Source organism: Ovis canadensis, chromosome 3, assembly GCF_042477335.2.
Source record: "Ovis canadensis isolate MfBH-ARS-UI-01 breed Bighorn chromosome 3, ARS-UI_OviCan_v2, whole genome shotgun sequence".
Lineage (NCBI taxonomy): Eukaryota > Metazoa > Chordata > Mammalia > Artiodactyla > Bovidae > Ovis > Ovis canadensis.
The window spans coordinates 14,120,719-14,146,240 of record NC_091247.1 but is presented as its reverse complement, the minus strand read 5'-3'; the positions used below and the strand labels follow the sequence as shown (position 1 = coordinate 14,146,240).

At 55.0% G+C, this 25,522-nt stretch overlaps 1 protein-coding gene across 16 annotated transcripts in view; it reads left to right on the top strand.

Annotated features, from left to right (window-relative positions):
- Nucleotides 1-25,522, top strand: part of DAB2IP (DAB2 interacting protein) — a 210,505-nt gene that overhangs the window by 152,201 nt on the left and 32,782 nt on the right. For 3 of the 16 annotated variants that reach the window (XM_069582540.1, XM_069582539.1, XM_069582538.1), the window contains exon 1: nucleotides 17,633-17,814. The exons of the other annotated variants lie outside the window; for them this stretch is intronic. The gene's annotated coding sequence lies outside the window, so the exon portion shown is untranslated. Of the gene's footprint in view, nucleotides 1-17,632; nucleotides 17,815-25,522 lie in introns of those variants that run through there. 16 annotated transcript variants of the gene reach the window in all.

Genomic DNA, 25,522 nt, shown 5'->3' with positions numbered 1-25,522 from the left:
AGCCCCACCCATCTTCCTTCGCAGGCCTTCACTATCCCAGCTGTTCAGCATTGTCTGTTTGGTAAGAAAAACAGTTCAGCTCAACAAACATTGCCTGAGCATCTTTTGTTTTCTTGGATCCTTGTTGGTCCCAGGGGATATAGGGATGGTGAAGATACTGACCCAGGTATTAATGAGGAGGATGACTGTTGAACCAGCTTGTGTTTAAAGCTCTGAATGTGAAAGCAGCCAGCTGGCAGTGAGAGGCTCTGGGTTCTAGGCTCTCCTTTCCGCCTGTGGGCTAATGACAGGACCGCTGAGCCTCAGCTGCTTCATCTCAGAACCTCGGCAGTCTCTGCTCATCTCCCCGAGCATGAAGCCTCTGTGATCACTGTTGGATTAACTTACTCTGTCCATTGCAGGTAGGTGCTAAGTGCAGGTAGCAGAGCTAAAGAGCAAACTCCAGAGGTGGTAGGCTGACCAGACCCAGGGGTGGATCCACTTCTGCAACTTAATGTAACATCTGGCAAATTACTTCCTAAATCTCTCTGGGACTGGGTTTTCTCAGATGTAAAGTGGGTATGATGATAAGCCTGATATACTATAGCCTGACTCTTGGGGAGCTCACCAGTCATATTAACCATGCTGTGAACCTCTTGTCCTGAAAACAGTGCCTGCTTAATGCCAAACACACCCCCAAACCCCCTCTCCTCTTCCCAGCTCTGCATGTCAGAGGGGATCCAGTTAGTGGAGGTCTTCAGCCTGTCCTGCTGGGAGAAGAGGGCTGGGGAGGCAGGAACTGGGAACCCCAGGCCAGCAGCTGACTCAGGAGCCTGAGGACAGGGCCCCACAAACAATTCCAGGTGGGACATAGGCCCCCACAAAGAGCAACTCCCCTCCACCCCCCACCACCAGTGACTGGCAGGGGCCAAATGGTTTTAAACCTCCTTGGTTTGAATATATACTAGTTTGGCATTCTGTCTTGCTTTACGAAAAACTGTTTGCTAATGAAATTAATAGTGTAAACAAGATTTGAGGAGGGCAGGCGGCCAGGGGAGGGGTTATTTAGCACACACTTCAAAGGACACCCTGCTCCAGCATCTCCGCCGCGCCATTTGCATAGGTAATGATGGTGCTAATTATAGGTGGCCTCATCTGTTAACAACCGAGTTTGCCAGGCTGCGCTACATTATTGTAATCACCCAGTCAGAATTCTCTGGCATGCTTTTCACTGAAGATAACAAGAACAATAATAATAATGCCTATCATGTTTTCCTCCCTTGCTACGTGCCAGGCATCTTACCAGGCCCTTGACAGTCATCATTTCATGTATTCGTCACCACAGCTCTGTGTCCCAGAGATTCTTATCTCCTGTGTAGAGGATGAGACTAGGTACAGAGAGGTTAGGTAATTTCCCTGGGCACACACAGCCTAGAAGTGGCGGGGAGAACCTGAGGTCTTGCTGACTGCCACGCTCCTTCCACTCTGCAGCACTGCTGCTCTGGGAAGACCTGTCACGGGCTCCCTCTATCTGGTTCTTATTTGGTCCTCTCAGAAGCACCCCCCTTGCTGCAGAAGAGGGACTTGAGACCCTAACCGGTTGCTGAAGGCAGTGCACGAAGCAAGCCCGTGACCTCTTAACTTCTAGGGTAAAACCAGCCTCATATCCATCCACCTGTGTGTGTATGGCTGGAGGGGTTGAGGGAGAAGGGGGCCCCTCCGCCTTCCCAAGGTCTTAGAGGCCTTTATTTTTTTTTAAATAAATTTAACTGGAGTATAGTTACTTGACAATGTTGTGTTAGTTTCTGCTGCACAGCAAAGTGAATCTGCTATTTGTACACATATATCCCCTCTCTTTTGGATTTCCTTTCCATGTAGGTCACCAAAGAGCACTGAGTGAGTTCCCTGTGCTATGCAGTAGGTTCTCATTAGTTGTCTGTCTTATATGTGGTAGTGTATATATGACAGCCCCAGGCTCCCAGCTCACCCCACGCCCCCTCTCCCACCTGGTGTCCATACGTTTGTGCTCTATGTCTGCGTCTCTGTGTCTGCAGTTTCCCCTGAGGTCTGGAGAGACTGGTGTCCCTTGCCTCTCCCACTCCAGCAGGGCTGGGCTTGGCCTCACTGCCAAGGACAATTATGAGGCAATAAACAGGTGGGAGGACACCCGCACACCCTGAATGGCTTTTCACACGTTGTCACTAAGTCGGAAGTTGCACACGGGTGGCTCAAGACCATGTGTAGCCCACAGGCAGGTTTTGTTTTGGTCTGGGAAGGTGATTTTTGGTGTTTTTTTTTAAAAAAAAAAAATCAGCTCCCAATATTTAAGCACTCCTAAAACATTCACCTTCAACATTCACCAAAAAAACCGGATTTCCAGGTTTTCTTAAAAACAATCCAAAAAAAATAGATGCAGTAACATTGGGCCTATGTTCCTGCAGGGCAGAGAACTGGCCTCCGCGGTTCACACCAGACTCCTTTACTCCTTGAAAAGCCTTCAACTTTGCTTAGCCTGCACCAGCTCTTCCCAGTGATCCTAGGAAGAGTATACAGAGGGATAGTGTTCCCATTCTGTAGATGACGAGCTTGGGAGCCGAGTGGGCCACCCCACAAGGCTGTTGTCAGCTTGGCCTTAAACCTCCATCTCCACTGACCACCTCATGTGATTTTCACTCCACCTCACTGCCTCTCAGCTATGTCCAAGCCTACTGTCCGCCAAGGCAAGAAAGAAACCTTTCACAGGCCTAATGACTCAAAAATAACCAACAGTGAGCCCAGGGAACTGTTCCCGTCTGCCCCCTCACTACTCCACCATCTCCTTTTCCACCCTTCCCGAGGCCGGAGGGGACATGGGAAACCTATTCATTTAAACTCAATTATTTTCTCGAAGACAGAACGGAACTGAATTGGGTCAACAGCTATATTTGCTGTGCTCAGCGCTTTCCTGTGCAACAGCATCAGCCACCGGCTGGGTTGCTGGGCTCTGTGCCGCCAGCCTCACCAATTAGAACTCCCTACTGGTGGCCATTCCTTGGCAGACTTGACCCTGAAGGAGGTCGTTCACCCAGCAGGCTGCAGAAGCGGGGTCTGGTGGCCGCCACCTTCCAGTCCCCAGCCAGCCAGCTCCAGTCTGCAGGGGGAGGTGTCTCTGACCATGGAGCGTCTTACAGATGAGCAAACAAAGACCCAGAGAAATTAAGCGCTTGCTGGAAAGGTGGGCCCGGAGCCAGACACTACAGGGACCTTTCCTAGCCGTGGTACTCAACTGCTCTGCACTTCTGTCTCCTCGTCTTGTAAATGAGGCATAAGAACTTGACACACCTCCCGGGGCTAGGCAGTCACCGTGTCGACGTGGCACAGTGTGCCAGGGGCCTGCCCCCAGTCAGCCCATCTGTCCACAATCGTGTCCTCGCACAGGGCACCAGGCGTCGAGAGTGGTGGGGGACCCCGATCTTAGGAGGAGGTTCACTAAGATATGCCTCCTCTCCGTGAAGCCTTCCCCAGTTGCTCGAACCCAAGCTGGGGCTGTTCCTGCCATTGTCGCAAATCTGTGGTTGGGCCACACCCTGCGCTGGATACTTTCACGGTCTCCCCTGGGCCCGTGGCCTGTTAGGTGTGCTTTTGTTTGGCACCAGTGTCTGTGTGCAGCCCTCCCCCACTGGACTGCCAGCTTCTCAAGGGCAGACGATGTGTCTCATTGACCTGCCTGTATCCTGGGCACCACCCTTTCTAGCTGTGTGTCCTCGGATTGGATGTTTAACCTCAGCGGGCCTGTCTGTAAAATGGGAACAGCGGTGCCTCCCTCTGATGCATGTCACAGAGAGGAGGCCAGTAGCATTCAGACACAGCAGTGCTGCAGCAGCTTCTCAGAAAACATGTGGAAGAAATCACATCAGACACTCGCTCTCCACCCCTAGACCCGGGAATCTCCAAGAGCCGGGCTCTGGGCAATCCCGGGAGGGGCTGTCAGTGCCGTCTGGCTGCACAACTGCTGCCTGCTCACGTGGAGAAGTGAGGACAGGGCCGTGGCCTGCGGGCCTCCCCTGCCTGCCTCCGTCATCTCTTGCTGTGGACAGAGGGCTGGACCTTCGCAGGGGCCTGGCCATGCCAGCCTCGCGGTTCTCCCCAGGTCACAGGGCCTGGTGGTGTACGTCTCCTGGCAGCATTAGGACCTGGAGGTGGAGTGGGGCCTCCTCCATGCATCCCCATCGCTGGTTCCAGGGGTCGGGGAAGGGTGAAGGGGATAGTTCAGGGGGGGTTGAATTCCATGACCTCTTGGGGTGGTGGTGAAATGAGGGGACATGTGTGACCTTGGCCTGATGGAGACATGGTGTGGTGGTGGCTGTGAAGGAAGAGCCCCGCTCCGATGCGGGGGAACCAGGGCGTGGGGCCTGGGCAGTAAGTGACCCCGTCAGGGACCCAGAAGCTGGGCTCTTGGTGGGAATGCAGTGAGCAGCGCTGGCGTGTCACAGGGACCGGGAGCTTAGGAGTGAGGGGGAATTGACCACAAACTGATCTTGCAGCCGGGGAGGCAGTCACAGCCTCGGAAACTGGACCCAACCCCTCTCCCTGGCTTGCTGACAGCGCTCAGGCCCTGGAACGCCGTGCGGGCGTAGCCCAGGACTTGGCACCGTGACAACCGAGGAAGGGAAGTGCTGACCACGTCTCACCGCTGGTTTGAGTCAGTTTCAGTTCAGTTCAGTCGCTCAGTCGTGCCCGACTCTTTGCGACCCCATGAATCGCAGCACACCAGGCCTCCCTGTCCATCACCATCTGCCGGAGTTCACTCAGACTCACATCCATCGAGTCCGTGATGCCATCCAGCCATCTCATCCTCAGTCGTCCCCTTCTCCTCCTGCCCCCAATCCCTCCCAGCATCAGAGTCTTTTCCAGTGAGTCAACTCTTCGCATGAGGTGGCCAAAGTACTGGAGCACTCCTGTACTTTTGCACGAAGGCATCACAGGGGTAGAAATTTACTCCCCCTAAATGCTTAGATGGAAACATTACCGTGTTTTACGTGAACATGTGTCAACATCACTGGGGCGGGGGAAGGTTCCAGGATTCTCTGCCAGCTGAAGTCATTACCACCAGACACTGGTTGGGGGCCTGGCAGATGGGGTGGAGGCAGCCAGGCTGGTGTGGGGGAGGGGGTAGCCAGAGGGCAGGAGTCCTCATGGGAGCAGGGGAGGGGGTCTGAGCAGGTGGAGCGGGGGAGGGAGCTGGTTGGCTGCAGGCTGACAATATACATTAACCTCTCTCTCCCACGTCACGCAACAGTGGGCTTGGGGAACTTGAGGGGTGGGGACGGAGAACAAAGGCTCTGGAAGGGTGAGCGCTGGCAGCTCAGGCCAGGAAGACAGGCTGGGGCCAGACTGTTGAGGGGCCTGTAATCGTAGCTGTGACCAGTAACTAGCTGTGTGACCTTGAGCAGCTTTTCCACCCTCTCTGTGCTTCAGCTTCATCTTAGTAAAACATCTCAGTGGCTACCCACAGCTTATGGCTCTTTGGAAGTGTAAGAAGGTAATGGATGTAAAATACCTAGCGCTGGGCCTGGCACAGAGCAGGCGCCAGGACACATTTACTGTTTGTTGGTGATGATAAAACCACGCCAATATAGATGTGCTCACATAAATTAACAGCTGGGACACACTGAAACTGCTACTCAGAACTGGCCCTGAGTCTGATACCAAGTTTGTTTTCTCACCGTCCGCTCAGTGCAGCAGTGGTCTCCAGAAGCCCTTGTCCATGAAGAGCCAGGGCCCGGGGCTGACTCTCCTCCGCGGGGCATCCCTCTCTGGTCCAGTCTGCTTTTGCCCTGCAGACTCGGCGGGGGGTGGGGGAAGCAGTGGGTTACAGCAGTGCCCTTCTCTGGAGGGGGCAGTTCTGGGCGGGCCACAGAGGGCTTCTGTCCTCTACACCGGCTCTAGAAAGGAGAGGCTCCATGGTCACAAGAGAGGTCCTCCTTCCCAGGGTCTGAGCATCACTGTCCCCAAGGGGATGTACAGGCAGTGCCTGGAAGTGTTCCTTGACAGCCTTGGGGCCACCTCCCTTGCACCCCAGAAAATGGGAACCTCCTTGAGGAAGGCGGGTTCCAGACCCCCAGAGAGCCTGGCCCAGCTGGTGAGACACCTTCAGGTCTGAAAGATAATGCGACATCTGGGCTCTGAGCTTTTGGAAGAAGATGTCCATCACACATTTATGGAGTCCTAGGACTTGAAGACGGAGAAGGCAATGGCAACCCATTCCAGTACTCTTGCCTGGAAAATCCCATGGGCGGAGGAGCCTGGTAGGCTGCAGTCCATGGGGTCGCTAAGAGTCAGACACGACTGAGTGACTTCCCTTTCACTTTTCACTTTCATGCATTGGAGAAGGAAATGGCAACCCACTCCAGTGTTCTTGCCTGGGGAATCCCAGGGACAGGGGAGCCTGGTGGGCTGTCTATGGGGTCACGCAGAGTTGGACACGACTGAAGCGACTTAGCAGCAGCAGCAGGACTTGAAGAACCAGAGATGAAAAGACCCCAGAGAGGGTCTGTCGGGACAGACAGCAGGACCCAGGAGAAAGGGACGAGGACTGGGGATTCGGGAAGAGAGAGGACAGTTCCTGGGCCTAGGCACACTGGGAAGGCGGTGGGGCAGTGAAGCTGGGCCTTGAAAGGTGCATGAGAATTGGAAGTTGGGGCAGGAGGGGAGATCAGGGGGAGCGGAGGCGTGCCTCTGAGAAAGGGGAGGGTTGCAGGATGCAGGGAGAGAGAGAAGAGGAAGACGCATGGCTGGAGCGGGTGGGTGTGCGGGGGAAGAGTGTGCAGTGGGTAGATGGGGACCTAATAATTCAGGAGGCCTGGCCACTGAGGGTACTGAAACCAGAAGTAACTGGATCAGGGCAGTCTCTGAAATTCCAAGGATGTTCCCCGTGTTCTCACTCCATTTTACATATTATTCAAGATGGCTCTGAAGGGATCTTGCAAGAAGTTATGCAGTCCCCTGAGCTGAGGCTTGAAGGATTTGGAGGTAGCACCTTATTCAAGGTCAAATAACTGGCAAGTACATCTTCTGACCTTCAGAGAGAAGCTTATTTCTCTTCAGCTTGTGACCTTCTCCCGTGACAGCTATCATGCAGAGGGAAAGCCCTGTCACAGGGGCCTGTATTATTATAAAAAAGACATTAGAACTGTGTGGATCCACCAGTGGGGATGGCTTCCTGCCTGGGGAAAATCTGGGAAGGCTTCCAGGAGGAGGGGGTATTAGGGAGTTAAGAGGGGACCAGCAAATAGGTACAAATGACTGTCTGGGGTGAGGCACATCTACCTTCAGATTGTGGCTCACCCAGCTCATGCAAGTGACTGAGCTTCTCTGGACTTGATTTCTTCATTTGTAAGGTGGTTACAGTGTCCTCCTAACCTGATTAATGCTATTATTGATCTCAAGTGAGAGGCCTGCTCGGGGCCTGCACTCTGGAAGAGTGCTCAGAGATAGGCTCCACCCCCTCCATCTCTGGTGCCTTACATGCTCTAGGAGGGAAAGGGCTTCTTCTGCCCTAGGTCCTCCCTTGGTGACTGACTACAGCCTCACCTCTCCCTTGTTTTGAAATTTTATCCAGTTCAGTTGCTCAGTTGTGTCCGACTCTTTGCGACCTCATGGACCGCAGCACGCCGGGCTTCCCTGCCCTTCACTTTCTCCCAGAGTTTGCTCAAACTCAGGTTCATTGAGTCAGTGATGCCATCCAACCATCTTATCCTCTGTCGCTGTCTTCTCCTGCCTCAATCTTCCCCAGCATCAGGGTCTTTCCAGTGAGTCGGCTCTTTGCATCAGGTGGTCAAAGTATTGGAGCTTCAGCATCAGTCCTTCCAATGAATATTCAGGGTTGATTTCCTTTAGGATTGACTGGTTTGATCTTCTTGCTGTCCATAGACCCAGATGAAGCTGGGAGGGGAAGCCTCACCTCAGAAGGAAGGGACTCACCAATAAGGGCACTAGCTAGGGGTTCTTTGGGCTTTGGGGGTGTGAGCAGATGGAGCGGGCCGGTCTTGTTGGATTACCTGTGCTCAGAACAGAGCTGAGCCCAAGCAAGGACACCCCAGGGGATGGAGGGAGTTATTTCCCACGATGGGTGTTGCTGTGGGGCTACAGGTAGACAGACCTCGTGACGAGTCCTAAGGTGTCCTACCTGCACACAATACATGCCTGACAGTCTGGCACTTACTAGGAGCTCAGTTGTTGCCGAGGGTCTGGAGCAGGCTGAAACTACGTGGACTGACCTGGAGCTTGCAAGCCTCTGGAGTCGAGGCTGTGAAGTAGGCAGGACGACCCCAGGTATTCTCCCACCCGCCTGTTCGTCCGTATTTACCTGGGGGGGGGCGGGCGGGGGTGGTGTTGGATTTCATGATCCCATTGCACCAGAGTATACAGGAGCCACTCTAGTCTGATTAGCCCTTCTGGATGGTGGCTGTAAGGGAAGTGGGTGTGATTCCCTGTGTGTGGTGGAGGCGCAATACCTGGAAAACATTGCTGTGGCTTTCCAGTAGGATGGAAAAGGGGGTGACCCCAGGCAAAAAGGTCGGGCTGGCTGAGTGTGCCTTTCCCAGAAGGATTTTCAGTTCAGTGAGGGTGGTATCAGTTCAGTGAGGGTGGTATCAGGATCAGTGTGAATCCTAGGCCAGTGGGTAGGGCACCATTTGGGCTCCTGGGTCCGTCTTGTTGCACTCACATACCTGGGCAGCTCACTCCCTCTCCCTTCTGCTGCTGCTGCTGCTAACTCGCTTCAGGCGTGTCTGACTTTGTGCGACCCCATAGATGGCAGCCCACCAGGCTCCACCGTCCCTGGGATTCTCCAGACAAGAACACTGGAGTAGGTTGCCATTTCCTTCTCCAATGTGTGAAAGTGAAGTCTCTTCGCGACCCCATGGACTGCAGCCCACCAGGCTCCTCTCCCTTCTACCAGGCACTAAACCTCCTGCTGGCCCAGCCCAGGACAGAGAACAATTGCCCCCAGAGAGGGCACCTGTCTAGCTATCTAGTTCCAAGTTGGGGCACGGAGTCAGGTGTCTGGTTTCACTGGGTGACCGTGGTAGACAACCCCCTTGGAAGTGCGGGGTTAGGGAAGGTATTGGCCCTGGAGAGAGAGAGGGTGGAGAGCCCGACGAGTTCCGGCCGGGCCTCGTCCCCGCCCGCGGCCGGAGCGCAGCGCGGGTTGGGATGGAAAGCGGTTGCAGCTGGGGCAGTTGGCGGCAGCTGGCCGCAGAACGTCCCCTGTGGCCGGCCTGGGAGGGCAGGGCCGGAGGCTCCGGGTGGGCGGGCTGGGGGCGGGGCCGGCCGCTTCCGGCCTGGAGTGCGAGGGGCGTGATTCGCAGCCTGCAGGCTCCGGAGCTTGGGTTGTGGGGAGGGGGTTTGGGTGCACCCCTGTCTTTTGGTCAACCCCGCCTCCACAGCCGCTCTCACACAGCTTTGGCCGGCCTGTCTCAGACTAGCCAGAAGGAAGCTAGTATTCGTTCAGGACACCTGTTAGTGCCTGCTTTGTGCAAGGCATGGCCGGAGGGGTGTCGGACCTACCAGGTGAACAGGTCCGGACATTCTCCCTGGGGGAGGAGGAGGAGGCCCAAGCAAGAGCGTTTCAGATCAGTGTCATCCGGAAGCTGAGTGATAACCTGGGGGTTGGGGGTGGAAGTTGCTCCTTTGGTTAGAACAGCCTCTGGTAAGGCGCGCAACGTTTGATCTGTGAGCCTGGCCTAGAGCCAGGGCCACGCGGAGGGAACGGCAAGTGCAAAGGCCCGGAGGCGGGACTTGGGCAGGGTGTGGCCTCTTGGGCGCGGAGCCGGAGACTCCTCCGCGGGCCTCCTCGTCTCGCGGAGGACCCAGGGCTAGGTCCCAGGATCTACACCCTGCCCAAGTTCCTTGGGAGGGCGACGTGCTCCTGGCTGGAAGTGCATGTCGTTCCGGACTTCTTGGACCTGGAGGTTGTGCCATGTGGTTACCTGTATGGAAGGCTGTAATTTTCCACTTGTTCCCTGGAGGACCCGGAAATCTCTAGATGTCACCGCTGTGTTTTTCTTAAGTCATATTTGAAGTTTCACCTTGGAAGACAAGAGTCAACGTGTGCTTTGCTGGAAGGGAAAGCCCACCTGGTCAATTCCTGTTAGATGCTGGCCTTGGCTGAGACGTCCCCAGGTCTGGCCAGGAGAGGCACCTCGGTGCATGCCGGCCGCAAGAATGAGCCTCTGTGGCTTCGGACTCCTCTGTGACAACCTTGGCAAGATCATGGGCCGGGCTTCTCTGTGGAGACCCCCCCATCCTCGAAAGCCAGATGTGGCTCCCGGGCTCCTGGTACCGAGACCCTGTTCAGCCCAGAGGCCTATCTCACTGCCAAGGTCTGTGCATGGCTCTACCCTGGGAAGGGGGTGCAGGAAACTTCCTGTCCTGTGGGTGGGCCGGCTGGATAGCTGTGGGTGGGGGCTAGAGGGTGTGAGGGCTGTTTCTCCAAGGAGGTCCAGCCCTGGGACCTCACCCACCCTCCGACCAGGGCCTGGTTGATGCCCCACAGTCCTTCCTGCGCAGCCTGGTTTCCACACTGACCCGGGTAGAATGAATGGGAGACTCCCTTGGGCTTGGAAGGAAGAGCAAAGGTGGGGACCGGCTCCTGCCTCCTGGGAGCCAGGCGGTGTCCTCCTGGGACCTTTAAGTGCAAGGGAAGAGGATGGTGAGACACCCACTGACCAAGAGGTGGAAGCAGATGGGCAAAGTTGTGGGGAAAGAGATCTAGGCACAGGGAATCTGTGGGGTTGGAAGGTGGGCGGTGAGGAGGGGCTTTGACCCTGAGTTTCAGAGCCAGAGACAGCCCTCGGGCTTCTCTTTTCCAAGCCTGGGGCTCCCAGCCACTGCCTGTTGGAGACAGATTTAATAATCCTAGGCTGTCTCTGTGGCGGTTAGTATTGCAGGAGAGAAGCTTTACTCCTAAAACTTTTATTGATCCAGACACTAATAAAAAGTAAAGAGTTTTCCGGAGCAAGGTTTTTTTCCCTTTTTTCTACTAGCGCGAAGAACATCAGGGCCCTAAAGCACGGGAGTGTTTCCCTCCTCCTGCCTAGATTCGGTGGTGGGTAGGGTGGGCCTCTTTCAAATCTCACCTCTCCTGGAGCCTTCCCGATAGAGCAGGTCTGCTTTGTTGTTCAGTCGCTCAGTCGCGTTCGACTGTTTGCGACCCTATGGCCTGTAGCCGGCTGGGCTTCTCTGTCCATGGGATTTTCCCAGCCGAGAATACTGGAGTGGGTTGCCACTTCCTTCTCCAGGGGATCTTCCCCACCCAGGGATTGAACCCTTGCAGGCAGATTCTTTACCGCTGAGCCACTGGGAAAGCCCACCGTCATCCGTTTTCTCAAGCAGGTTAACAGGCTACCACTGTGCCTCTAGTCTGACCTGTCCCCCAGGAAGGCTGGGGCATTACCGGAAGCTTTCCTGTGCACCTGAGACCCCCGGGCAGTGAGCAGCACTTGCTTCAAGGTAGCAGAGGCGTGGCTCCTGACTTCTTATGCCTTTCTGGGTTTGGTGTTCTTTGTTTCTACAAATTGGTTTCGTACATACTTACTGAGTTTTTAGACCTTCCATAGGATTTAGAAATACAGCAGAGCTTCCCTTCTGTCAGGAGAGACAGAGCATCATAAAGGAGTGGAGAAACAAGTAATCCCAGACTGGGTGATGTAAGTCAGGGTTTTTGTCTGCTTTGTTCAGCACCTAAAATAGTGCCTGGCACATTGTTGTTGTTGGTTTGCACTTAATAAATATTTGCTGGCTGAACGACCAATATGATAATGAAGGAAACAGCCAAGTGTTTCTGTGGGGAGGAGCGGGGGGTGGAGGTGGGTGGGGAGGGGGCCAGGACCTGTTGTAGCTAGGATGATCCAGCCTGCCTTTAGGAGAAGGGGGTGGAACTGGAGCTCCTGCCTGGGCATTAGAGAGGACAAAGTCCCTGAGGCGGGAAAGCCTCTGCTTCTAGAGGCTGATGGGGGTTGCCAGATGAGGTCAGAGGAAAGGCAGGTCACACTCGGCCAACTTCTCGTCCTGGGGAGGAGTTTAATCAGTTCATTCAGTTCGGTTGCTCAGTTGTGTCCGACTCTGCGACCCCACAGACTGCTGCACGCCAGGCCTCCCTGTCCATCGCCAGCTTGAGTTGACTCAAACTCATGTCCGTTGAGTCATTTGGAGTTATTCAAATTGCTGTCTGGAGTAATTGAAGGGTTTTTAGCCCAAAAGTTAAATAATAGGATTTGTGTTTCTAAACGGTTCCCCCTGACTCCCAGGTAGGGGTTTGGGGTCAGACTGATAAAGAGGCTTGGACAGGTGTGAGAGATTTTAGAGGTGGTAGTGGCAGGATTTTGGCTTCCTTAGTGGCTTCTTGGGCTCCAAAATCACTGCAGATGGTGACTGCAGCCATGAAATTAAAAGACACTTGCTCCTTGGAAGAAAAGCTATGACCAATCTAGACCACATATTAAAATGCAGAGATATTACTTTGCCAACAAAGGTCTGTCTAGTCAAAGCTATGGTTTTTCCAGTCATGTATGGATGTGAGAGTTGGACTATAAAGAAAGCTGAGCGCCAAAGAGTTGATGCTTTTGAACCATGGTATTGGAGAAGACTCTTCTGAGTCCCTTGGACTGCAAGGAGATCCAGCCAGTCACTCCTAAAGGAAATCAATCCTGAGTATTCATTGGAAGGACTCATGATGATACTGAAATACTTAGAGACTCCATGATACATGATGAAACTCCAATACTTTGGCCACCTGATGCAAAGAACTGACTCTTTAGAAAAGACCCATCCCCAGCTCCCACGCCCTCCATCTGCGCCTCGCTCTACCGGCCGTGGGCCTCCCCCAGGAGCCTCTGAGCGGGATCCCTAGAGATTTAGACTGGGGAAGGCTGCACTGGGCCCCCCTAGGTGACGTCCAGTGGCTCTTTGAGCTCTGGCTCTCTCCTTGGAGGGCTCTCGTCCCACCCTGTAGTGTCACCTGCCCTCCTTCCCCTCTCCCCACCTGATCGCTCTTTGAGTCCAGGTGCCTAAGGGAGAGCACCGTAAGCCTGGTTTTCCTTGCAAGGCCCTCTACCTTTCCCAGAGCTGAGCTGGACTTGGTCTGCACTGATGGCTTTGCTCTGAACGCTGCTTTGGTGGGTTTGGCTTCCAGAGAAGTTTGAGGTCTATTTCAGAATATTTTGGTGACCCAGATCTTGATCTCTCTGCAACACTTAGCCATGAGGCAGGAGTGGTGGGGTGGGGGGGAGTTAGAATGTGTTTGGCTCACTGGGGGGACAGTGTAGAGCTGGGGACAGCTCAAGAGCTAACAGTCTCCAGGTGGGTTCTGAGTGTCTGTTGAATGAATGACACTCAGATATTTGAGTCTTTGGACTCCCAAGTTGTTTTGGTAAATGCTTTCTCTGCATTTGGCTAGCCACTGTTTTTACATCTTTCCTCTTCCAAGGATGGCGTGTTTCCTTATTTTATACATGAAGAAACTGAGGCTCAGGAAAGTAAAGAATTTTCCCAAAGTCCCACAGTTGCTGAGTAACACAACCAGAATCACTACCCAGCCCTGCAGACTTCCAAATCACTTCCACCTCCTACTGACGGATGAACCCTATGGACAAGGAGATGATGGTGTGAGTTTAAGGCACCCAGGTCCCTCCCTGCCCCCTTAGAAGTGTTCGTAGGCTCTGCCGGGGCTGTCGGGCATGCCTCCTGCCTCATGATCCCTGATTCTTCTGGTCCTCCCCCTGTTCTCCTTCCCCTGCTCCCCAAGAAGCACACACACCAGTTGCTTTAGGTTCTAGAAAGATAGAAGAGGATTCCCAGGCAGCTCAGTGGTAGAGAATCTGCCTCCCAATGCTGGCTGCTGAACTCCTCGATAGAAAGGCAGCTCAGCAGCAGCACATCCCCTGGGAGACTGCTAAGGAGGCGAGGGTTCACCCCTCATAGTGGGGAGACAGAGCTGGCCAGGTGGGCTCTGCCCGGAGAGGTGATGCCTTTTGCTGTCTCCTGACATGTCACGTGGCCTTGAGCCTTTGTACTCTCTCCCTCCCAACAGATTCCAGTTAGCCTGGGGGTTGGGTGGGGCCGGGAAGAGGCAGGGCCTGTTTTCAGGTTGCAAAGAATTCCAACTACAGCCCAGCCTTTCATGACCTGGGTGCTTCTAGAGGAGCGTGGGCAGCTGGGACATGTTAGAGGGTGGTCTTGCCTGGGAGTCACTGAGGGTCCTGGGTGAACCCCGTCTTTACAGAAATCAGCTGCAGCCCAGAGAAAGATGTGACTCTTGCCCAGAGTCACTACTCAGAAAGTGACCACTTTGTGTCTCCCAGCATATCCTAAGGCAGTGTCCTTCAGCCTAGCTAAACAGGCTGGCCTTTATCAAGTGCTCCCTAGAAGTCAGCTTTGTTGTGTAGCTTATTGAGTCCTCACGGCAAGCCCCGGGGGCTGAGCGCTGTTGATATTATTGCAGAGGGGGAAACAGGCCCAGAAAGGTGACCTGACTTGTCCAAGAACACAAGATTGCAAGTGGCACAGTCCAGATTTGAACAGTCTGACTTCAGAGCCCATGTTCCTAAGCACTAGGCTACACAGCTTCAGACTGACTTGACTGCCAGGCTCCATAGAAACAGACCAAGGGTGTTAAATCCTTGACTGACCTGGCCCCTGCAGAGTTAGGCCTGAGGACTGTGCCTGGCCTTGGCCTTTGTGATAGGATGGCTGTACAGCACCTCTGGGCTGCCCACCCACTCCTGGTGTCCGAAGTGGCCCGCTTTTCTTGGAGGGCTTGCTAGACCAGGTACAGAGGCCCAGGCAATCAAGTCTCTCCTTTCCTCTGCTCTGTGTGTGTGTGTGTGTGTGTGCGCGTGCTCAGTCATGTCTGACTCCTTGCATCCCCATGGGCTGTATAGCCCAGCGGGCTCCTCTGTCCATGGGATTTCCCAGGCGAGAATCCTGGAGTGGGTTGCCATTTTTCTTCTCCATTCTTCTCCTCTACCTGCTCCTATTTTAGCAGCTCACAGGCCATGCCCACTCTTGGCGCCTAGGGGGCCCCAGAGAGCCCCCACACCTGCAGTCCCTCCTGTGGCTGTAGAGCCAGTTTGGGAAGGAGTGAGAGCCTGTGTGCAGGGCTCCAGACCCTCCTCTTCTCTCCTCCCTCTCCCTGCCTTTCCTGCTCTCGTGGTCTCTAGTCTTCTCATCTGTGAGAAGGGGGGAAGAACACAGCCGAGCTCATAGGGTTTTGAGGCCTAGACTGAAAGCCCAGTGTTGGGGCACGTGTGATGAAAGATGCTAGGGGAGGCGGAACAGGTGGAGCCTCCAGAGGGCAGGTGGGAGAAGACTCCTGGCCCTGGCTGACCTCATGTGGTTGGGCCCTAGCCGCGGACTGTGCTGTCCTGAGTGAGCTGGGAACCCTCGCGCGGCATGACTTCCTCCTCGGAAAGATGCATCCAGGTGCTACCTGCCTGGCGTAGTTGTGAGGAGGAGTCATGAGATGCTGCTGGGAAGGAGTGTTGTGCTGGCCCGTTGTGAGGGTTGAAAAATGTGTCTTTCCTACTCTTATTCTTGAGATGTCGCCATCCCACAGAAAAAGAAGGGCAAGAAGGCAAAGTGGTTGTCTGAGGAGGCTTTACAAATAGGTGAAGAAGGAAGAGAAGAAACGAGAGAAAGGGAAAGATACACTCGACTGAATGCAGAGTTCTAGAGAATAGTAAGGCGAGATAAGAAAGCCTTCAATGAACAGTGCAGGAAAGTAGAGGAAAACAATAGAATGGGAAAGACTAGAGATCTCATCAAGAAAATTGGAGATATCAAAGAAACGCTTCACATGAGGATAGGCGCACTAAAGGACAGAAATGGTAAGGACCTAACAGAGGCAGAAGAGATTAAGAAGATGTGGCAAGAATACACAGAAGAACCATATAAAAAAGTTGACCCAGAAAACCATGATGGTGTGTTCTCACCTAGAGCCTCAAGTGGTCCTTTGGAAGCATCACTACAAACAAAGCTAGAGAAGGTGATGGAATGCCAGCTGAAATATTTCAAATCCTAAAAGATGCTGCTGCTAAAGTGCTGTACTCAATATGTCAGCAAATTTGGAAGACTCAGCAGTGACCAGAGGACTGGAAAAAGTCACTTTTCATTCCAGTCCCAAAGAAGGGGCATTGCAAAAGAGTGTTTGAATTATTGGACAGCTGCACTCATTTTGCATGCTAGTAAGGTTATACTCAAAATCCTTCAAGCTAGTCTTCAGCAATGCATGAACTGAGAACTTCCAGATGTACAAAATGGGTTCAGAAAAGGCAAAAGAAGCAGAGATCAAATCGCCAACATTAATTGGATCATAAAGAAAGTGAGGGAGTTCTAGAAAAACATCTACTTCTGCTTCTTTGACTATGCTAAAGCCTTTGTGTGGATCACAACAAACTGTGGAAAATTCTTGAAGAGAAGGGAATACCAGACTACCTTATCTGTCTCCTGAGAAGTCTGTCTGTGGGTCAAAAAGCAACAGTTAGAACTGGACATGGAACAACAGACTGGTTCCAAATTGGGAAAGGAGTACGTCAAGGCTATATATTGTCATCTTGTTTATTTAACTTACATGCAGAGTACATCATGCAGAATGCTGGATTGGATGAGTCACAAGCTGGAATCAAGACTGCTGGGAGAAATATCAACAACCTTAGATGTGCAGATGGTAGATACCGCCCTAATGGCAGAATTAATGAAGGGGCACTAAAGAGCCTCTTGACAAGGGTGAAAGAGAAGGGTGAAACAGCTTGTTTAAAACTCAGCATTTAAAAAACTAAGATCATGGCATCCGGTTCCATCACTTCATGGCAAATAGAAGGGGAAAAGTAGAAGCACTGACTGGTTTTATTTTGTTGGGCTCCAAAAATCACTGTGGATGGTGATTGCAGCCATGAGATTAAAAGATGCTTGCTCCTTGGAAGGAGAGCTATGACAAACCTAGACCGTGTATTAAAATGCAGAGACGTCACTTTGCCGACAAAGGACCATCTAGTCAAAGCTATGGTTTTTCCAGTAGTTGTGTACAGATGTGAAAATAGGACCATAAAGAAGGCTGACCACCAAAGATTTGATGCTTTTGAACTGTCATAGTGGAGAAGATTCTTGAGAGTCCCTTGGACAGCAGGGAGCTCAAACCAGTCAATCCTAAAGGAAATCAACCCTCAATATTCATTGGAAGGACTGATGCTGAAGCTCCAATACTTCGGCCACTTGATGCAAAGAGCCAGCTCATTGGAAAAGACTCTGATGCTGGGAAAGGTTGAAAGCAAAAGAAGAGGGTGGCAAAGGATGAGATGGATAGATAGCATCACTGGCTCAATGAACGTGAATTTGAGCAAACTCTGGCAGACAGTGAAAGACAGGAAAGCCTGGCCTGCTGCATTCCATGGGGTCGCAAAGAGTCGGACACAACTTAGCAAGTGAACAACAGATGAATTTGGATTTTTACTATTGGGCATTTTGTCTAAAATCTTCCCGAGACTTCTAATCTGATCCTGACTTTTGAGGGATTTGGGGATTTTTGCTGTGTTGTGTCCTGTACAGAAAAAGGGAGCTGTGCCTTTAAGTCCTCAGCAACCCCAAGTGGGACACTGGCCCTTTAAAAGCACATTACAGAGAGTTGGAACTTAGCCTTTGTTTAACTAGCCATGTTCAGTCCCAGCGGACAGGGCTGGAGCGGTATGTCTAGGACCAGAGCGGGGTTGGACTGGCTGGGCCCGGTGGGGGACAGCGGGCAGCAGGGGTGGCTGGCCCGGCCCCTCGGTTTCCCGAGCCCGGTGGCCGCGCTGAGGGATGGTGAGTGACCTGATGGCCCGAGCAGGGGTCGGGATGAGGGAGGCCGGGGAAGAGGGCAGGGGGGTGGCCGCCAGCCTTGGCCCCTGAGCAGCCTCTCGGGCCCAGGGAGCACCTAACCGAGGCGCGTGGGAGCGGCCCGGCAGAGAGGGTGTCTGGCCTCGGGAGGGCTTCGGCTGTTCCCCAGCGATGGTGTCTCTGCCCCGCTGCAGGCATCACCCGCCGGCCCAGAATGTGGAAGCAATTAGGATGGCCCGCCAAAAAAGCGAGAAACGGAGGAGTGTTGTTGCTGTTTTTAGTTTTTAAAAGAGAGGAAATCCAGTGTCAGTTGCCCCTTTCCGTGAGCAGGCCCAGGGGCCGCTGTGACTGCTCCGAGAACCGAGAACCGGGAAATGAGCAGCCCGGCCTTTGCTCGGAATCACCGAGTCCAGGGCTGCACTGGGTGGGGCTGCGCTGGGGTTCAGGGGCCGTGTCAGCTCTCCCCCAGCCCCGGCCCCCAGCCGGAGTCTTTCTCTCTCTCTCGATCTCCCTGCCTCTGTCTGGTCCCTGATCCGGAGGCTGCCATGGGGTTGAGTTTGGGGTGTGTTTTGCTCCAGCTTAAATGCTTCCGACAGTTGTCAGGAGCCTGTGGTGCAGCAGTGTATGCCCAGGAAGTTACCCCTCTCGGGAGAAATCGGGGTTTTTTCTTGTCTGGTACTGCTGTGGGGAGGAGAGCGAGCTGGTGCTCCAGCCCCGTGCCTGGCTTCTCACAAGTCTCCGTGGTCCTAAGCCTTGCCCACCTTCACTGCCACGGCTGGGGGGCTGCCGACCCCTACCAGCTAGTGGCCGCCTCACTCTTTTCCCGACAGGTGACACAGGAGCTGACGCAGGCGGCTCTGAGTGGAGGTCTGGTGACTCACAACTTTTCTAAGTTACCTGAAAGTTGGTGTGTCTGATCACACGGTTTCTGTAGCTTTGGTGAAAGCCTCAAAGGCATTGACAGGCAGTGGAAAGAGTTTGGAGTTGGAGCCCGGATGCCAGGCTGTGCCTGTGAACTGTGACCTTGGGCAAGCTCCTGGACTTCCCTGAGCCTCTGCTTCCGTAGGGGCAGAGTGTAGAGGGGAAGCCCTGGGGGGAGGAGTCAGTTCAGCTGGGATGGGCGGGCGGCACGGAGGTGGTGGTCTTTGAGCCAGGCATGGACGGGTAAGGCTCACTGGCCTCCTGCATGTGTTCTAGGTGGAGATGCGAAACCCAGGATGCCTGAGTTGGGATGTGCCTCGGAGGCTGTATTTACAGTGTACAGCCTTACTGGTCGGAATCCTGTGGGCCAGTGGCAAATGACAGGCAGGGCTAGCTTATCCTAGACTCAGCAGTGTGGGGTGGGAGAAGAGGGTGGGCTCTTGGAGCCTGGCACCCTCTCTGGCCTTGGGAAGCCCCTCAAGGCTTCAGGGTGTGTTTTCTTAACTGAGGTTGGGTGGCTGGAACCCCTAAGTGGCAGCGATGTGGAGTCCTTTAAATAGGGTGCCAGGGCACTTCGAGGTGTGCAGGGTGTCATGGGTGAGGCAGGATGCTAGAGAGCCAGGGATGGCTTGCAATCGCCGAGGTCACTAGGAGCAGGAGGAACTTGGCAGCCGGGCCCTGGGCTTGCCATGAGTCTGTGCCTGTGCCTGCGACTTGGGAGCCGGTGGCTTGTTGGCAGCCACCCACTCCAGCTGTCTCCTGCGAGTTTCAGTCTGGGAATCAGAGCTCTGAGGCCCTCTGGGACTCCCAGACGCCAGGCTTTGGGAGGATGGGGAACCAGGCTCAGCACCCCAGGCTCAGTGCTGGCATACTGGAGAGGCGCCCAGTAACTGTATACTGGGGCGCCAGGTTAGCTCAAACCATGGTGGGGGTGTTAGCATAACAGACCTCCAGCAGACTTCTGGAGGAGGTGAGGGCAGCCCATTTGTCAGGTGAGAAAGCCGAGGCCCACCTGAGGGCTATGCTCCCTTGGCCTGGTGCCCCTTCTTCTTCGTGTCTTTGCTCCTTGTCTCCCTGAAGCCACAGAGTCCCCTGTCCTGAGCGATGACAGGACAGGAAACGGACACTGCTGCCAAAACCTACGGAGAAGGCGATGGCACCCCACTCCAGTACTCTTGCCTGGAAAATCCCATGGACGGAGGAGCCCGGTAGGCTGCAGTCCATGGGGTCTCGAAGAGTTGGACATGACTGAGCGACTTCACTTTCACTTTCCACTTTCATGCATTGGAGGAGGAAATGGAAACCCACTCCAGTGTTCTTGCCTGGAGAATCCCAGGGACGGGGGAGCCTGGTGGGCTGCCATCTATGGGGTTGCACAGAGTTGGATGCAACTGAAGCGACTTAGCAGCAGCACCAGAACCTACGATGCCCGTCACTCCTTAAATAGGAACTGGGAGGTGCCTACTTAAAGCTGAAGTGCTGCAGGGCAGGAAGGGGCAGAAAGCCCTGGGAAAACAGGGCTCCTGCATGTCAGGTTACACCCATAGCACCAAAGGTGGTGTTGCCCCCACTTTACAGATGAGAAAACTGAGGCATGCAGGTTAATGAATTTGACCAAAGGCAGAGGAGTGTATATGTGTGTGTTCTTCGGGGTTACCACATTATACCAGACATCAGACACAATGCCAGGGGCTTGGCTGTGTTGACAAGTGATCCGTCTTTGGTTGAGGCAGGAAGCTTAGTACCTAGGCATGGGGGAAGGATAGTCCCCAGGTCACCTTGTCACCGTAATGTGAACACACCAGAAGGCCACCTGGCATGGCACTTGTGTCTCGGGTGGAGGAGGGGAGAGGGGAGATGATGACATTCTTCAGAGGGGTTCACTGAGCCTAGGAGGGCTTCCTGGAAGTGGAGAGTGGGGAGGAATTAGATGAGCCAGAGAGGAAGTTGTTTCCTTGGGGAGTGGAAGTCCTTGGTTCTTCAGTTCACGCTTCTTTTTCATTTCATCATCCTTTCCCACTTGGGTCATGAGTCCCCAGGGCCCGAGGCAGCTGTTGGAGGTATTTATGGTCCCGGTGGGGGTGGGGGAGCCAGTCGTAAGCTAGTCGCACCCTGCGTGATCCGCAGTGCGATCCATGGGGCCAAGGGCATGCAGGGGCATGTTCACATGTGCAAGGGGGAGCGGGGTGCAGCCTGGGCTCACAGGAAGGGACAGCACTGTCCCTTCATCAGGGTCCTCCAAGTGGAGGGGGTTGCTGTCCAACCCCGGACGGGCAGCAGCCTGGTATTTTGGGCCTGGCAAGGCGGGGGTACACCGGATAGGGCTGGTGCCATGCTCCCACGTCAAGGTGCTCCCACGTGGGGGTGCTTTCCGCAGGGGACCTTGGAGTTTGAGGGGTCACTCTGCTTAGTCTTGCCAAGTGGCTGGACAGTTTCTCCTGGGGACCTGGGGTGGGGTGGGGTGAGGTAGGGAGCTGTCCCTACTCAGAAGCAAGAGGAGCACCCAGCCCTCAGTTCACTTTCCATTTGCCCAAATCCCATCCTGTTCAATGAGTGTTCCTCAGATGCTCTTCTCTTAAAATTCAGGGCACTTCGCTGTTCTACTGAGGTTTATGAATGTTTAAAAACTGCTTTGCGGTCCCCAAAGTAATTTGACAAGTCTGACAGCTATTGATTAAAAACCCGAAATTATTCAGGCTGCAGGATAACTTGGGGGAATAGATGGAAAGTGGTTTGTTTCTTCTCTCTCTGTGTGCCCCTTGCCCTTCCTGCCCAACCACCCCCCCTCAAAATGACGTGGGGATGTGGGGAGGTAAATGTGTTCCTGAATGTTCTCTGAAAAGTCCATTATGCTGCAGAATTAGAAAGGGGGTATGGGGGATGGTCAAGATGCTGAGGGGCACCCCTCCTGCTTGGGAGGGGCCCTGCCATCAACACCACTCATGTTGGTGGTCTCACCCCGAACCATTGTGGGTCAGGTGACCAACAGGAAGGAGGTATCGCTGACCGGCTTGCAGGTGACCGGAGGAGGAGTGGATGTGGTTAGCATGTGGTCCCTTACATTAGTGGGGAGTTGACATATTGGGGGTTTGGTCATAGTCTCTGAAGTGAAGAAGCAGCAGTCTGGAGCGAGGTCAGAACTTGTTCAGGGCCCTGCTGATCCAGGCAGATCAAAGGCGGAGAGGAAGAGGAAGGAGCCCAGGACCTGCCGGCCAGGTTCCCCTCCCCTCCCGATGAGAAGGCCGGGCCCCTGCCAGGGTGCAAGGCTGATGGGATCCCAGACCTCCTGGCCTGGCCTGGCCTGGCCTGGTGTGGGGTGGGTACCAGACTGTCCCAGCAGAGGCCAGTCGGGCCATTGGGCTCCCGTCTTTCACTTCTGACGCTGCGCCCCCAAGCCAAGCCCCTCCTCTCCCAGCCTCAGTTTCCTCTGGTGTCCTGAAGCCTGCTGCATCCAGTCCTGTAGATTGACAGGCTGTGTCCAAGGAGGGCTGCCCCCTGAGCCAGGGCTCATTAGGTCTAGTTGAGTTCTTTACCCCCTTCCTGCTGGGGTGATCCCTCCTTTCATGCAGGGCAGTTGGGAGAAGGCCGTCCGATGGTGTGTGTACCTTGGAAAGAATACCTGTAGCAGAGCCGGGCACGTGGTAGGCACTTGGTGTCTGTTGAGTGCAGGCTGCCGTGGCATCACTCATTCAGCGTACACAGGGCACCATGGGAGCCAGGCTTTGGGCTGCATGGAGCCGTGGCCTGTGATGAGCCATCCTGGCCTTCTGTCTCGGTCACGGGTGTGGATCCTCCTCCAGCTCAGCCCTGCAGTGTCAGGGAGGCACAGGCTTCCAGGGTGGGGCGAGGCCGAAGACCGGGCACCTCCCAGCCCAGGGAGCTCCCAGCTCAGTGTGTGCGGGGATGGGGTCACACCAGCTCCAGTGACAGCTGGCATCTGCCCCTTGGCTTTGGATGGCAAGAACCCTGGCTAAGAGGGGCCATGCCTCCAGGCGCTGTCATCCCAGGAAACCTTCCCAGGCCAGGCAGCCAACCTCCCTGCCTTTTAAGGACAGGCTCTCTCTCCCCAAGGCCCTGGGGACCACCAGACAGCTGCATTCTTCTCCCTGCCCCTGGGACCCCAGCGGTTCCCAGGCCAACAGGGCAGGCCGGGCCTGGGGAAGAGATGACCCTGCTGGGTGTCCTGGGTGTGTGTGTAGTAGGGGGGAGCTGCCCTGTTTGTGTCCTGCTGCTTGACTCCCAGGAGGTCAGCGCCCTCACCCTGACTGTGCCCAGGACCTGCTCCTTCCCCTGTGGGCTCAGCTCCCTGGACCTGCCTGCCTGTGACAGGCGGGAGCATGGTTGGCATGTTCTGACCTGACTCCAGAGTCCATGGGTCTTGCCAGCCCTGCAGTGGGTGCCTCCTCCGTGGAGACCAGCCTTGTCCAGGGTGTCTGCCCTTTCCAGGCCTGGCTGTGGGCAGTGACCCAAGACCACACAGGCAGGAGAGTGAGAGGTTGGGGGAGTCTGTGCTCGGAGTCCCAGGCAGAGGGGCTCACGTGGCCCCTCGGTGGGGTCTCCTGCCCCCTCCAGACACCCTCTTTCATCCTTTCACTTTAGGAAGTTAAGAGTTTTTATTGGGGGGATGGGGGTGTTTGTTTTTGAAAGCATCCCAGAGCATTTGGGTAGGTGCAGTTTGTTTGTGGGTGGGGGAAACAGGCCTGGGGAAGGTAGGAGGTTTGAGTGGTCAGGGGAAAGGAGCAGAGAATTGCCCACAAACCCCCCACCTCGCCACCTCAGACATCAGAAGCGTCAGCTACCCTAGAAACGTCAGCCTTGATACAACACGGGTAACCCTTAATCGGCCTATTCACAGCTGCGCCCTCGCTCCTTACAAGGCTGCCTGGCATGAGGCAGTGAATAGAGCAGGGGCCGGCCTGAGTAACCGCTGTGGCCATGGCATTGACCCCGGCTCCCCGGCCTTGTCTCAGTTGACCTCACAGCAGCCCTGGGAGGAAGGTATGTCAGCTCTCCCCACTTAAGAGTCAGGGACACTGAGGCCTGGACAACATGTTAAAAGTACTCGGGGTTGTGTGTTTCACAGGGAATGGAGACTGGATGTGCTCCTGTACCCGGCACCCTTGACACTAGGCTCCTGCCTGTTCCCAGCTGCAGGTGTGTGGCTGTATGTTTACCCTTGGGGCTTACTCCGCTGCCGGTTTGTTATGCCAACAGTCCCCAGCAGCGCGGGCAGCCCCTCCTTGGCATATGTAAAGCTTCCAGCTCCTCGAATGCCTCCAGAGACAGCGTGCCCTCCCCTCTAAATCCAAACCGGGCTGGCCCACCCATCCCAGGGACAGTGTGTCTAGCTGGAATCAGCCCATCCTGGTCCCAGCACCGCCCACGGGAGGCATGCACGGCAGCTCCCTCTGCCCCTTTGAGATTTGGAAGGCGATTCTGAGCCCCTGGCTTTCCAGGCCATCCAGTCCCACGCTCCGCTCACCCCGCCCGCAGCTGGAAACGTCCTCCCCATGGGGTCTCACAGGGCTTTTTAATTATCACACGTTTTATTTTCAAGTCGCCTCCCTCCTTGAAATAATAGGGAATTTGCTAAACTTCTGTGTCACTAACCTTTTCAGAGAAGAAAGGATGGAGTTGAAAACCAGCTCGTGGGTTGGCTGGAAGGCTATCAGATAAGGCCGAGGCCCTGGAGCCAGGACAATGTCCCCTTGTTCCCGCTGCCCGCCCTCACAATGGACTGCTGTTGGGGCCTGGCCATATCTCCAGCCCCGGCTCCGCCCGCGCCTGTGGCAAGCCCATGTTTCCCCGGGCCCCGGGCACAGGCTGTCCGACCCGGCCAGCCCCCTGGTTTCTTTCTCCCTGACCTGGAGTAAGGGGTCACGGTGAGCAGGTCAGCTGACTGTGGCCCCAGAAGGCCCCAGAAGGCCGCCAGTGGGGAGATGGAGCCTCGAGCGGATGCCGTTAGGCTCGGAGTCTGCCGGGTGGGGCTCAGGTCCCCCTCTGCCACTTGCCACCTGTGCCATCCTGGGCTAGCTGCCTGGCCTTTCTGAGGTGCAGTCCCTCGGTCCTGACAAGTTCTCATGAGAATCGGGTAAGGAGTCGGGTGGGAAAGTGTGCGGAGTGGTGTTCAGCTACCCGGCCTGGGTGTGAGCGCTCATCTGTCCAGGGAGACCGGGGACGGTGTGATGATGGCCATGTTCAGACTGGGCTTAGAAGGCTGGGAAAGAAGGCCGTTGTCGGGTGAGAGAGACTGGAGGGAAGGTGGGACGCATTCAGGAGACAGCTCAAACAGAGGCTGCCAGAGGGTGGGAGTTCCGGCTGGCCTGGGACCTGCCGCAGAGGAGAGTCTGGGTCACTTGCTGGGGGGTGTTGTGTGGGAGCAGAGTTGCAGGGAGGGCTCAACCCCAGGTTGAAGCACTATGAGACTGCAGGGGCAAGGCAGAGGGGCCCATCCGGTGCGAGGGTGCCGTCCCCCTCAACTGCCCCTGGGCCTGAACCAACACACCTCTCAGAGGCAGGGCAGGTCAGGGCAGCCTTCCTCCCCTGTGGCCTTGCCTCTCCTGCCTGTGGCCTGAGAATCGTGGCATCCCCCGATTCTTCCTTTCGGGGAATTATGAGGGTTCCATGCATGGAGAGTACAGGTAAAGACCTCCTGAGCAGCTGGCCCAGGTGGGGGAAGGGGGACATGGGGACCTCCAGGGGCTGGGGGCTGTTGAGGGTCCAGAGATCAGCTGGGTCTGGGATGATCTCGGGGTGCAACTGTCCCCGAGAC